This window comes from Thermobia domestica, chromosome 1 (assembly GCF_964235325.1).
Source record: "Thermobia domestica chromosome 1, izTheDome1.hap1.1, whole genome shotgun sequence".
Taxonomy (NCBI): Eukaryota; Metazoa; Arthropoda; class Insecta; order Zygentoma; family Lepismatidae; genus Thermobia; species Thermobia domestica.
Window position 1 is genome coordinate 76,473,075 of NC_137454.1, and position 14,674 is coordinate 76,487,748.

The 14,674-nt window shown below is 34.5% G+C and overlaps 1 protein-coding gene across 5 annotated transcripts in view; it reads right to left on the minus strand.

Moving 5' to 3' along the window:
- The window catches only part of LOC145686440 (sal-like protein 3), a 298,297-nt gene that overhangs the window by 213,744 nt on the left and 69,879 nt on the right, over positions 1-14,674 (minus strand). Inside the window, exon 2 of one of the 5 annotated variants that reach the window (XM_081759754.1) lies at positions 941-1,011. The exons of the other annotated variants lie outside the window; for them this stretch is intronic. The gene's annotated coding sequence lies outside the window, so the exon portion shown is untranslated. The remainder of the gene's footprint in view (positions 1-940; positions 1,012-14,674) is intronic. 5 annotated transcript variants of the gene reach the window in all.

Consider the following 14,674-nt stretch of genomic DNA (forward strand, 5'->3'; position numbering starts at 1 on the left):
TACAGTCCCATACTGATCAACTCATTGCTTTTTATATAATTTCTTATTGCTATACATCAGGTAGACTTAGGTTCTTTATTATTTGTTTTTAATGTCTTTTTACTTATATCTTAAGCTCGAAACAGCCGAAGCAAATAAACCTATAAGCCAGAATGTTATGCTTGATCAATGCAGGGGTATATATCTACTTTTGGGCCACCCTGTATATATGGTAAAACCTTAAAATTGTTTGCCTCTAGTTTATATATTGGTATGATTCCCCTTTAAATATTTTATTAACTAAATCTGATAACTAGGTATTTGTACTTGAGATTTTTGAGATATATTTTACAGACTGAGAAAATTGTAGTGAGATGGAATAAAGTAAAGGAACACCCTCTATAATGGGTACTGAAAATAATCTCGTGTCATAATTGTACTTACCTATCTATGTACTCTCTATGTATACTCTATTAAGCCAAATTTTGATGCAAAAAATTGACTCACTCTCTCTTCTTTTTCTTCTTCTTTTATTTAGTGAAATAAATTAGAATCCAATTGAATAGTTTATTACGTTATTTGAACATTTTGCTTTCTTCTTTTCCTACCTTTTTTTTTTTTTTTTTTTTTTTTTGTAATAACTAGCTGAGCAACAAATTGAATAAGGAAGGGGATGCCAGGATACGCACTGCTGACCAAGATGTTGGGCGAAGTCTTGCCATAATACTAAATGACATTATATATTTTTTAAAATCTTTGGAAGTAATAGGAGTTAATGAACATGTCGAAGAATTTGTCTCAACAATTTATTTAAATTTAAAATATACCTCCATAATAATAATAATAATAATAATAATAATAATAATAATAATAATAATAATAATAATAATAATAATAATAATAATAATAATAATAATAATCGCAATACTAATATTAATAATAGAAAGTTACTAATACTCACAGATGCTCGGTTACTGCTTTTGTAAAACATAGTAGCGGAAAGAAAGGCGGCGTTACTAGAACTTTACTCACCTGCAAAACAACAAAGAAAATGGGTTTATGAAAGACAACATATATTAAGGTGGAAAGAGCAAGTCTAAACTAGGTGAAATGAATATACACCGAGATTCAAAAAGAAAAAGCAGATCATTTCATACAAACTGCACAAGACAGAAACACACCCCGCACATCTCTGAACATACAGGAGAGTCCAAAGTTGAAAACCCATAGCTACCGCCTCCACAAAAGAGAAGTTGTCTTGTATCTCGGAATTTGTAAAATGTGAGATCATGGTGGAGAAGTCCAAACGAGTTTTCCGCCGACAGTTCAACATAGCTACAGCCGCCTCGTTTTAAGCAAAGATGTCTGCTTGTCTTCAAAATTTGCGTAATCGGATTTTAAAAGACGTGAAATCAGTAACTAAGAAAGGATCAGTTCAACTCGCGTATGCGAAGAAAATGAATGATCACTTTGATATTTGCCATGCTACAAGAGGTGTTAATGCAAAGCCAAAGAACCATAAACCGAACTTTAGACTATCTTGTATCTAGTAACGTGCAGAATGTACTTCTGTCTTATACTGCTTATACGAAAAAATAAAATCTCGAAATCTGCTCTTTATTTTCGAAACACCCGGTATAGTAACTTATACATCACATTACGAAGTCATAAGTTCTAAAAAGAAAAAAGTAAGAAATATGAGTATGATCCATTATGTTTATGATCTTGATTTTAATACCTACCGAACTCTACTTTCGAAAGGCAGAAATAGCAGCGATGGGACACCAGCTGTTCACAAACAGCAATCTGTATAGACGGTTTACATGGGGATAGCCAAATTGTCAAAATTATAGTTTATAACTATTGCAAATTTGTTTGTCAAGAAAAGAGCAATATTTGTAACATCACCGTGCTTGGCTAACTTGTCTAGATATACGGTGCTTCTAAAATATAATAAAATAAACGTTACATAAATCTCCTTATTTCCATATTCAGTATAAATTAAGAGAACAAATGTGCGATAAGTGCAGCTCACATGTTAGAAACATAGAGAAAGATATATATACAGCAGCTTATACATGCTCCCTTCTGTCTACCCTCTGATTTTACGTACAAAATACTAACAATAATAGTAATAGTAGTGGTAGTGGTAATAATAAAAAGAAACATCATTGTATCCTTTTTTGTTAACATATTTGCAACTAGTTTCGTTTTTTTTTTTTTTTTTTGTTTGTTTCTGAATCAAAAAGTGTCTCCGTATATCTATTATCTCTCTCTTTTGGAGCATGGGACAGTTTGAAGGGGGATAGTTCGGTGAGTGACACGAGGTTTTGCAACATAGACTTTAAGCTAATACGAAAGAAGACTATATTTAACAGGAGAGATTTTCCGCAGTGGAGCACACGAATGCTCGAGATTTTTTTTTTTTTTTACCCTTATGATTTTTCTCTTTCATCCTGAACCAAAGAGACAAACGAAACGACAAGGACGGGGAGAGGGAATTACCTGATAAAGAGGGAGGGAGGGGGAATTCGTAAGTATATAGATATATATTACATATAGAGAGCATGCCTTAAAGGGGCCAAAAAGGTTGTTTGGAAATGCACTCAGACCCTTCGTTCTGCTACCAGCAAAGCTCGTGAGAGGACCTGACACGACACAGAAGCTTGTCTCTGTCCTCCCCCCCCCCCGCGCTAGAAATGACAACAGCACCCGAAAAGAACGAATCCTTTTGAGTAAATTGATCCAGTATGAATGACCCCAAAGAAAGGACATATCTTCCACGGTGCATTGGGTTTGAATGAAATAAAAATCTGCTGTACCAATGACCATTTGCTAGTTCCTGTCTGAACTATTTTTCTTCCTTTTTTTTATTTTATTTTTCAATTTGCTGTCTCCCTGTCTATATACTTTCTACCTCGAAGGAGGAGGATGGTCTTTATATAAAATATGTCTCAATGTTTGTATAGGAACAGATGACATCTGCCATAACGCTTTTTTCTTTTAAAGTTAGACCATCCCTCGCCTCACTTGTATGTCCCGCCCCTTTTATTATGTGTCATATGTTCTCTCATTTAACTCACTCTCTCATCCGCTTATTATGCACAAGCAAATTGTTTTCTCCTCTCTCTCTTTAATCTTCAAATATTATTATTATTGTTAAAAAAAGACAAGAGCCATCTGCGCTATTTCTACGTCAGTTACACTTCAAGTTTTTAAACGTATTTTATTTCATAACTTTCTTTTTTTTGCATGTTTTATTTATTTATTTGTCGACACAATAGGCATTACTGTCCAATTACAGTGTCTATATGTGATACTTGAATACGTGATGTTAAATTATAATGATATTAATACTTGAATACAAAATATTAAATTATAATGATACTGATATATTAAATTAAAATACTATTTTCCTTGGATTTTTTTTTTTTTTTTTGTCTTTTACAAAATTCACAATATTAGTTTTTTGAACATTTCAGAACAATTGAAGCGCTTAGAGGATAAAGGTGTTATGTTACGTCTTTCAAAATGTTGAATTCTGGTGGTTCATGGACGTGTTATATGTTAGTCATACCACATAACACATCATTTAGTGAGTCCTCGTCCCAGTGAAGGGATTTGGAAACGATGAAGGGTGTATGTTAACAGACATAGTTGTGGAAGTCAATTTTCCCCAAAATGTACAATTTGTTACATAACACCTTTATCCTCTAACCGCTTCAATTATATATGTCTACATCTTCAAAACCTTACTAATTTTATTGTATCTCATACAAATTCTCCATGTAGGTGATATATGCATGCATTTGTACGTGTCTTCCTGCAGTAGAGCACGACACTAATCAGAATTTCTTAAGAATTGGTCTTCCTGAAAGTACAATTATGGTTCAGAATTTATTTTACAACTGATTCTTCCAAACCAGTTTTAGTATTTAACCGTAATTCATGTTAGAATTGATAAGCTCACAAGAGTTCAGATTCAGAATTCATTTTAAAATTGTTGTTCTGAAAGGGCTTTTGTCGTCTTGTACTAAAAATTGATGGTGTTTTAAATTCTCAAATCCAAAATCTAGTTTAGAATTGAATCTCTGATCGCGCTTTTGCTATCTAATCTTAAATTTATGAAGAATTGATAAGTTCGAAAGAGTTCAGACTTGGAATTCGTTTTAAAATTGTTGTTCAGAAAGGGCTTTTGGCGTCTTATACTAAAAATTGATCGTGTTTTAAATTCTCAAAACCAAAATCTAGTTTAGAATTGAATCTCTGATCGCGCTTTTGCTATATAATGTTAAATTTATGAAGAATTGATAAGCTCAAAAGTGTTGAGATTCAGAATTTACTTCAGAATTGATGATCTGAAAGAGCTTTTACTGTCTAAATTTATATTAGAAGTAATGAGCTTGAAAATAATCAGAATCATAATTTATTGCTTGGAAGTGTTCATAGTTTTTTCTTTCTTTCAGAATACGTAAAAGAAATCTTGTTAGTACATACAGTATACCTACAGCGCATAATTACGCTGCAATTAGTGTCTTCAGCACATTTAAATGCTGATACTCACCAACTAGAATTTGTTTTAGAATTGATCGGCCTATCTAAAATGCTACCTAATACTATTTAATACACCATAAAAATTCACAGGCGTCGCGAATATAAAACACCAAGAATCAAATGCCTTCAAGATAAAACATACACGAATCCCTACCTGTTGTAAGCACACGTAGAACAACTACTTCTTCATACATTACAGGGTGGTTCACTATGCAATACAAGATAATTCATCGTACAGTTATCTTTTAATGTAGTTCGTTGATACACACACGTACGCGCACACAACGAGACAGAAAAGAAAATGTTAGATTTAATAAGAAGGGAGAGAATAATGTTGATTAGAATTACGTTAACAAATTTCCATATTAATGACGAAGTTTTATGATCTGTGGGCCATACAAGGTCTGAGTGGTTCCTGGTTACGAAGTTCATAATTATTCCATCACTGTAAAGTACTCGTGGACATAGGCGCCGAGTTTGGGGGGGCAGGGCACTTTTGCCCCCCCCCAATATTTAAAGGTGGGGTCCTCGCTCCCTAATATAATCCATTTGAGGAAGAATTAACAAAGAGGAGCAAGCATTTCTGTCGTAAATTTCGTCTTGCCTTTAATTCAATATTAGGAACAGCCTTCTTATTCGATAGAAAGTGCCGTTTTCAAAACGGTGTTTAATATAGCACTGAAGCTTCAACCAATACTATGGCAACACTAATATGATAAGTGAAGATCAGTGTGGTGCAGCGAAGTTCCCAGAATTTGAACTAGAATTTGTTTTAATGCCTTTAGACAAATTTAACTTTGCTCATGAATTTCGCAGAGCGGATGCAGCGGACCGAGAACAGGGGGAAGGGGGGCTTTATCAAGCAGTTGATAGAAAACAGCTGAATATGATTATATATTTATTCATGGTTTGGCTCCCCAATATTTTCTTCAAGTCGGCGCCTATGCTCGTGGACATATGGAGTTCTAAGCTGGGGGACAACGTTTATGACGTTTGAACTTCCGAGCTCTCTGCGGTGTTGCCGTCTTTGTACACATTCACCTCAGTTTTGTAGAAAGAAGCGACTCACTCACCTTCGCTGTTTACCACACCACAACGTCGCGTCACATCTTTCCTTTCATTTGCCTAACTCATACGCCATCGATTGGCTCCTACACTTTAGTTAGAAATGGGAACACTTTAAGGTAAACCGAGAAGAAAATAGGAGGATATTCTAGAAATGGCTGATCACAAACAATCCTAATTGGATTTACTTTATACATGATATGACCCAAACATCTTTTGTTGTTGTTTTTGTGACCATGAACACTAAGTTTTCTGAAGCTGTATAGTTATTTAATACGTTATTTTAAATGGTTAAAAAAATATATATAATGGCATCATCAGGTTAATGTACCTGGCTAAGCCCTTGAACCATCTACTTTTAAAAGTAACGTAGTATGAACGTTAACTGGAAAAATCACAGAAAACAAAAATCTCGTATATGAAGCCGTAATTGTTTGCGACTAAACAGTAGTCAAAGACAGTTTCTTTGATTCATGGCATTTTGTAAACCTGATACTGCTATTAAGTACATTTGTGATACAAATGGCCCGTTACTTGGTACCTTCTCTTCATAAACAAGATCATAAGTGGCGCCATAGAACACCCAGCGCTGCTTATAATGTATTTTTACTTCAAAGGACTAAAACTTTTGTTATTTGTAAACAAGTTCTCAATAGATATTCTTATCTGCATATATTTTTAAGGCCTAAAAGACTCTGAGTTCGACCAACAGTAGACTCCGGAACTTCCTATAGTATTTGTTGTGTTTGTGTGTGAGTACATGCTAGGAATTCCAATCTCATGTTACAACTCTTGTGCACATAAGCGCATCATTGCAAAGCCAATGTGCGAGACTTTAGGAGCCTATACGCTTGCGACACCATTTAGCGCAGACATTTGGAACCTACCGTATCCTCTGCGTGAAATAATTCGTCATTTGTCTCGGCACATACAGTAGACGATAACGTTTTAAAACATTGTTGTGATGAGAATACAGAAAACAAAATCATTACGTTTGGTTCTTCGACGCGGCGTTTCGGTGGTGTGATGTTCAGTAACAAACTTGAATACGATACAAATAGAATTCTTTTTTTTTTATTTCTTGTCTTTTTTTGTTTTTGTTTAACTGTAGAGTTACTTGTTTGGCCAAACAACATATTATTTTGCCTGCTGTCTACTTAAGAATTGATGTTTGAAATGATTCCTTCCCACACCATGACACTACATATAATTAAGGAGAACTTTCAAGGATGAATATGGGCTCTAGTTGGCGCCATTGTACAGTAGTGTTCGTATACACACACATACACACATACCCCCCCACACACAAATCTGGTCTCAAGTTGTCTTCTAACAGGCTTCTATTTTAATGTTTTGGATTGTAATAAGGATTTCAAACTGCCGATGAAGACTTACTCTTCTTTCATTTAATTTCAGTATCAGTGGTGGATTTTCAGAGAAGTCACATCAATAAAAATTTTAAATTTTACTAGCTAAACCTACGCTCTCTACACAGCGCAGCATTCACATATGAGCATGAATCTCCTTGTCATTCCTCACATCTGTACATGCCCCTTTCCGGACACAAGTGAAAGACGTCTTAATTAAAATAGGCAAGGACTATAAAGGAAAGATTGTTTAATTATTTTTGCAACATTTCGCACCGTTTGCAAGATTTGACCTACTTGCGGTTGGAGTTTCTAATTCATGTATGACCAGTGTTTTCTTTCTTCTTGCATGCAGCATGTAATAAGCAAATACATTACACATACAATTAATTACAATGTCAGTGATATATGGTGTTCATTGGACAAAACACTCCAAACAATAAAGATTCATCTTAGACTGGAGAAATGGTTATTCCTCGTTTTTCATTATCATTTGGCCATGAAACAAACGCCTGAGAGATATACAACCCCTGCTTATAAGTGTGGCGTTGGAATGTATAACTCGTAGGATATGCTGTTTTTTTATAATGTCAACACTTCCAGTGTACCTCTAAAAATTTAATAAAGAAATAAGAGCCATATATTTTAAATACTCAGTTAGAACTGAACAATCTACACAGATTTTTTTAAGCTTTCACCGATGTCACTTCCCTCAAGAACTGCCCTCAAAAACGGATTGCTTGATTCTTTTGTTGACAACATACGATGGTATAAGACCACATTCGAAAATGATATGAACTTCATATGAGTATTTATGAGACAGAGAGAGAGAGAGAGAGAGAGAGAGAGAGAGAGAGAGTAAAGAGAAGCATAAAACGTTGAATGGAATCAAGCCAATTATATATGTCTACTTATACATCGGAACAGTAGGCAGTTACAAGAAAAAAAAAAGAAAAAAAGAAACTGCCGCTGGAAAGTTACTTGCGACTAACTATCACACACAGTGGCTTGGTGGTTATGGGGAAGCGCCAATTCATCAGTGTCGTCAACTGGATCTCCATTCTCTTCGTCTCAACGTATGGTTATTAATTTTTCATGACCTGTCTTCGTCTCTTAAAGTAGTAGAATAAAAAGAAACCTCTTTGCTCGTTTCCCATAGTGCATCAGGAAGTGATTCCTGACACCGAAATAAGACGAAAAGTGTAGACCAACCTGGGTGTAGAAATGCTTTCTTTAGGTGCTATGACCAGTCGAAAATTTGTCGGAATGTTTTCTACATCATTAGTCCTTGACTGGTGGTCCGCAAAGTAGATTTTAATAAATTTTAATTATTTTTCTTGTGCGTAAGGAAATAGTGATCTATAGGGCTAGCCAAAAGGAGGTCTTAGTATTCAAAAGGCTGATGTGTGATAACTACTATTCTAGGTTAATTGTAAGAAAAGGTCAGTTAAATTAATAGCGTACAAAGACATCAAGGAGATTCAATTTACGAGTCTTAAGCATTATTATGATAACGAAGTGATTCAAGCAGTTTTCTAATAATGGCGAGTTTGGGAAATAGAATTCCATGATGTCGAAGTAAAGAAGCTTACAGAAAAAACGTAAAAACGTGCAATGACAGGTGATTGCGTCAAGAAATAGCACAGGTAAGCTCAATTCATATCGGTAGGTCTAGTCTATGTGACGATATTTACTGGACGATATACTCAAAGTAATAGGGTGACTAAACTTAGGACATGAGAGGGTATATAATACTGATCACTTCAAGCCTTAGAGCACTAATCCCCCAATATTGTGAGTGACAAAAATTATTTAAGCTATTATTTACAAATTTTTGAAAGTTTAGAGTAAACTCATGATATACATACCTATCATAGGTTGAGTTTTGGCTGGCCCCCAGTTTTTAATTTCTAGATCCACCACTGCAGTAATGAATCATTCATAAATGAAACTTTCGCGAGATCCCATTTACTGTCTTTATCAGAATTTATTTATATCTCATATAGCAATAAGTTGATTGCAAGACAAGTCTAATGACCTCTGAAGCTCTTCTCGTCTTCCGTTCAAGATTCTTACAGAAATTAATTTATTTTGTATATGGAAGAGATGTTAATTTTCTTGCATGTGTAGTAGCTTGGACATACTTACGGTGGTAATGATACATTAACAGGAAGAAAATAAAAGAAAAAAAAATACATGCAGATCCGTCCATCTTTTGCTATAAGTAAAATACACACGAAGGCTAGTTCTTAAACTGTCAGCTTAACAGACGACAAAACTTGGAGGATGAGAAAATAAAGATAGTCGTATATATATATATATATATATATATATATATATATATATATATATATATATATCACCACCTGTGGAGATCTGAACTGGGCTTTAAGATGTCATATATATGTATATCATTTCAAAAGACACACACAGAGTGACTCCAAATAATATTCTTCAGCATTTTAATGACCACAATCCCTGCTGGAAGTCACCTCAAGCTTTACTCTCCTTCACCCTTGTTTTGCCTTCAGAACCTTCTTGTCTCATATCGAAGTCATAAAACAATGTTGCTTGTATCCCTACAGGGTTTTTCACACGATTTTTATGATGTCACAAAGGAAACACTTGCTTTTTCACTTGTCGGAGGCTTATAAGGTACGCAGTGCATACTTCAGGAGTTATATTTATGTTGTTTTGTTTTATTTTACGTTAATATTATTAATGTATATGTTGTCCAATGTTTTTGCTTAAGCCTCCATAGAGAAGTGGAAGTGTATTTTTTGTTCTTTACAGTTAACGTGTTCATCTTGTATATTTTTACACCCTGCCAACTCTTTATAATGCAAAGAAGAAGATTCATATATGCAAATGTTGACAGTGGATATGGTTCATTTCCTCAATAAAAACCCAGCATGGAATTCCTTGTCTATTCATCCTTGAATATATAATGTAAGTAACTTTGCTATGATCAATATTATTAGGTCTATCTGTTCATCAAACTTGTATTACCATTAGCATAGAATATACTTGTTAATATTTAAAGGATACTCACAATTCACCATTAAGTTGCTCTGGTTATTTATTTTACATTCTTGTGTAGCGTAGTCGCTAACGCTCTCTTGACCTCGGGTTCGATTCCCGGTGGGGGCACTCGTTCGAAAAAGTATAAAAAGTTGTTTTTTTTTTTTCAGGACAGCCATCCTGAATGAGGTTTTTCTGGATTTTTCTCATTCACACCAGGCAAATGCCGGGGTGGTACTAACATATAGGTCCCAGGCCGCTTCCTTCCTTCCCCAATCCTTTCTTCCTCCCCCTTCACTGGAAAGGGTGCTCGCCGAAAGACGTCATCCCTCAAACGTGACTGGCTAACACTGCCATAGATGTTGAAAACCCAGAAATCTAAATTCCAAATCTATTTTAGATTTCCAAAAGAAATAAGTTTCTCGACCTGAGGTATGCATGCTTCTGGAAGAAACATAAAATATAAAGTCATTTGATGAATTCCTATCTGAAATCAAACTTGAAATTACAGGCACCAAATGTACGTAATACATAATCTGTTCGTTTCAGCAGCAACCTCTCACATGAAAGGAAAGCAGATAACACTGTTGCTCTGGTAAAACACCGGACAACTGTTCAGAATGCGACCAAACGAAACAAATTTACTTAGAACTGTTCAGTGTTGGAGTGTATCTCAGCATTTCCCCATTGAATTGTTGAAATTTGAGACTCACGGGATAAACACTTCTGGGCTATAGAAAAAAAAAAAGATTAATCGCTTTACCTAGATATATTAAGGGCAGCGTTTACGGCGTTTGAAATCGGTATTCCGAGTTGAACGGTGTTAGCAAATGAGAGGGCTGTGTGTAGCTTGCCTAATCATTATTAGCGTAAAGAAACGACTCATTATTCGCTTGTGTCTGCTTAGCTACATCCCTTTCGTTTCATTCACCTACCCCACACGCCATCGGCTATGTCCCATGCTTTAGTTCGCCAGTCAGAATTCACCATAATATAGCTGGAAGAAGATAATCATCGTGTTTGGATGGTATCAGGAAAGGATGGTTACATTAACAAATCAAATAACTATGAATAAATAGAAAAAAATTAATCATTTAATGTCATTAAACTTAGAGTGAAAAAGTCAGCAAATGAATTCTAGATTTTTTTTTTCAGAAATGTAGAATTGTTTGGAAATGAGAAAAAAAGAATATTCATATTTATATTACATTAATTTTGGCCTCATTGGTAGAGCTCTCACCTCTAGTGCGTGAGGTCCTTGGTTCAATCTATCTTGCGCCAAGAGGTTTCGTGTATGTCGATTCTCTGTTGTTGTTTTTTTTCGTATTCTCGCACTTTCTTCATTTCACCATTTCGTTCATTATCATTATCACCGTCTCTCTTGACCTCGGTGCATAATCGTGGGACGTTAACAAAAAAGTCATTGTAGATATGATATTAGACTTCAAGATAACGTATTTGAACAAAAGGAAGTATTTCAACAGGTAGTAAATATTAATTTAATTAAATTCAACAGGTCAATAACATACTTCTACATTTGTCTCCTCAAATACGTTTGTTTTTAGCGCATGCTAATTTGTATGTATGAGTATATTCTGCAGTGCTTGTGACTCAGGGGGTTAGAAGAACGTCATTTATCTTCACGTGCACAAGAACTGACTGATTTCCATACGTCAAGTCCACAATGCACAAAGGCATTTATAATACTAGTTTTTCACTGCAATTCTAATTTTGTTATGGTCAATATTTGCCTATTTTTCCCAATACGTATCTATTATCTTTCGGAAAGATAATATATTGTCAACATCATAAGTCAATGACTCATAATGGCCAAGAATGTTTTTATAGCGAATAACCAAATACACATATAGTCTATGTATATGAACCAGAAAAAGGTCAAAGGAAATTTTTAGGCCTTTGGTACTTATACGCAATGTTTGATGATTTGAAACTGAGTGCTAATTGAAATTAGCAGGAAATCGTAGATACTAAATGCATAGGTTACAGAAAATAATGTACATTAATATTTTTTAATACTAAAACTAACCACCGCCGTTTTTTTACTACACATTAAACATAAAACAAATACTGAAGATATTACTTGTTGAAGTTTAGCGTCTCTTTTCAGCACAGAGGCTATGTCAGACGCGAACCTTCAGTTTAATATGAAATACGAATCACCGTAATACTTCAAGACTCTCTCACTGAGAATTGAACCTAGAACCTTGTGCACCAAAAGTGTACAAGCTAGCAAATATTCCAGCAGGGAGGGCAAAGTACTTATTGTATATAATATTGGCTACTATATACCTTCATTATTGCTGGTTCACTATACTTAAACCACTCTCAAGTTTTTTTTTTTTTTTTTTTTTTGACATTACAAGAAATGTAGTTTTTTTCCTACATATTAATAAAAGGGATTTCATTTCCAAAACAAAATGGCTATTAGAGAGTTACGCTTTCTCTACAACCAGCGATGTTTGAGCATAAACAAACATTTGTAAGAATCTTTGGATAGATGAATGTGTAGAAATTCTATTTATCAGTTTCCTTTAAGTTTAATATGTGTATGCGTGTTCTATCCAAAGGCCGGTTCTAGTCCACTTACTCTCACGTAACTAAAGTATGGGACACAGTTGATGGCGTGAGAACTAAGCGAATCCAACGAAGCCTGGAACACAACGTTGCCATATGGTAAAAAAAATGTGGTTAAGCAGATCCACTACAGCGACAGTAAGTGACAGATATATATATCTCATTCTTTGGTTCTTTCGAGCATAAACTTACGCGAATATATACTAAGACGTGACAACACCGTGGTGCTCTCAATTGCTAACAGTACTTAAAGGGAACTCGAAACTCCTACTTCAAATGTCATAAACGATGTCCCTTAGCATAGGTGGTCAACTAAGTCAGTAAGAGAGAGAGGTAGGATGGTCAGTTCATTTCCTTGTTGTTCAAAAAGAGCTATGGCACACTGGAATAGGTTGAAGCATGAATATTAATTGATTGTGCAAGTGAATATCTACCATGATTAGGAAGAGCTAGAGCTATTGTTTCAGACAAAACCACACTACAATCACTTTAAAGCCTCTATAATGTAGTGTAGGAATGAACTATAATAATTTCGAACCACATAAACATATATTGTTTATTGTCTCACGCAGTCCACTTTCATGAAATTACTGATGCCAGTGTAAATTTAATGGAAACTACGAAGTTCAGATTTCTTGTAGCTCAGTTCATCCTCTTATTCACATGGTGACATTTAAACTACAATGACAGAAGGTTCTTACTCATTTAGTCACAAAGAAAGAAAAAGAAGAGGAGAGAGAAGATAGAGAACTAAACTATGCAAAAGGAAAAAATAAAAGTAAATGAAATACTAAGAGCTGTTTGTGGTGTGAAGCAACACGATACTTTATCCACAGCACATGGAAGTGACGTAAGAACGAGGTTTCTTGGCTTCTATAACGACGAGACTCAATTCTCGCTATGGACTTCTCATTCATAAGCATTTTTGCTTTTTTTTTTTTTTTGTTATTAAAAAAAACATATTTTACATTGTAACATTAGTAAAACAATTCTGTTCTGTATAGATCTGTATCATTAAGTGAAACTAAATATTGAATTACTAATTTATTTTACAAATTTTTATGGTATTATATAATGGCTTGCGAGACCAATTTACATTATTATCATCAGGAACAAAATAACAATGGGGAAAGAAGCGAAAGAAAGAGCGATCAGGACCTATATTAAAAAAAAAATACTTTTCCGGTTTCCGCTAGTAAAACTGAGAACAATCTTTAAAAATAATTCAGTCAGTATACTCGGGTCGAGAGTTCGAATCCGAATAAGTGTTCTAAATCTTCCTTCGTGCAGAATATTCAAACATAGCCATATATGAATAACCTTAAAACGATATAACGTACAATAGAATTTAGTTGTTAAGAAATATTTTGATTATATGTGACAGTCAGTTTATTATAACAGTTAGCCAAGTCTTTTGGGCTAAACAACCTGCTGGTAGTTCCTAAGGATTTTTTTTTTTTTTTGAAGTTTTCGTATCGGAATCAACTTTTTAAAAACTACGTTTATATCATTGGAAAGGATTGAATATTCTGAAATTTTATGAGAGCATTATTTAATTATACTATCCTTTACTATATATTTTGGTGCAAAAGATAATGCTGTTGGGTTCAAATACAGAAATGAACTCGATGCACTTTCAAAGTTTGAGCATAATCGGGCTTGTGTGTGTGTGTGTGTATGAGAGAGAGAGAGAGAGAGAGAGAGAGAGAGAAGGAAGTTCAACGGTCACACTGGTTCTGGAATTTAAATTTCAGCATCTGGTTAATTTGAGGTGTTTAATGTCTGGACTAACAGATAATTTTTTATTATACTATACTTCTGAGTTCTCTAAGTTTGATATCCCTCAATTTGGGTCCCAGTCTTGAAAAGGTTGAGGACTGAATCAGTGCTGTTAAAGTTTTTCGAATTATTAATCGTTGCCCGAATAATTGGTCCAAAACTTTTTTATTATCCAAATAATTGTCCCAATAATTCGAATTTCATCAGCAACAGGCTGTATGTATATTAAAATTGTGAATAGGTAATAATAATAATAATAATAATAATAATAATAATAATCTTCATCCAGTGTAATGTGGGTTCCCGTCACCACG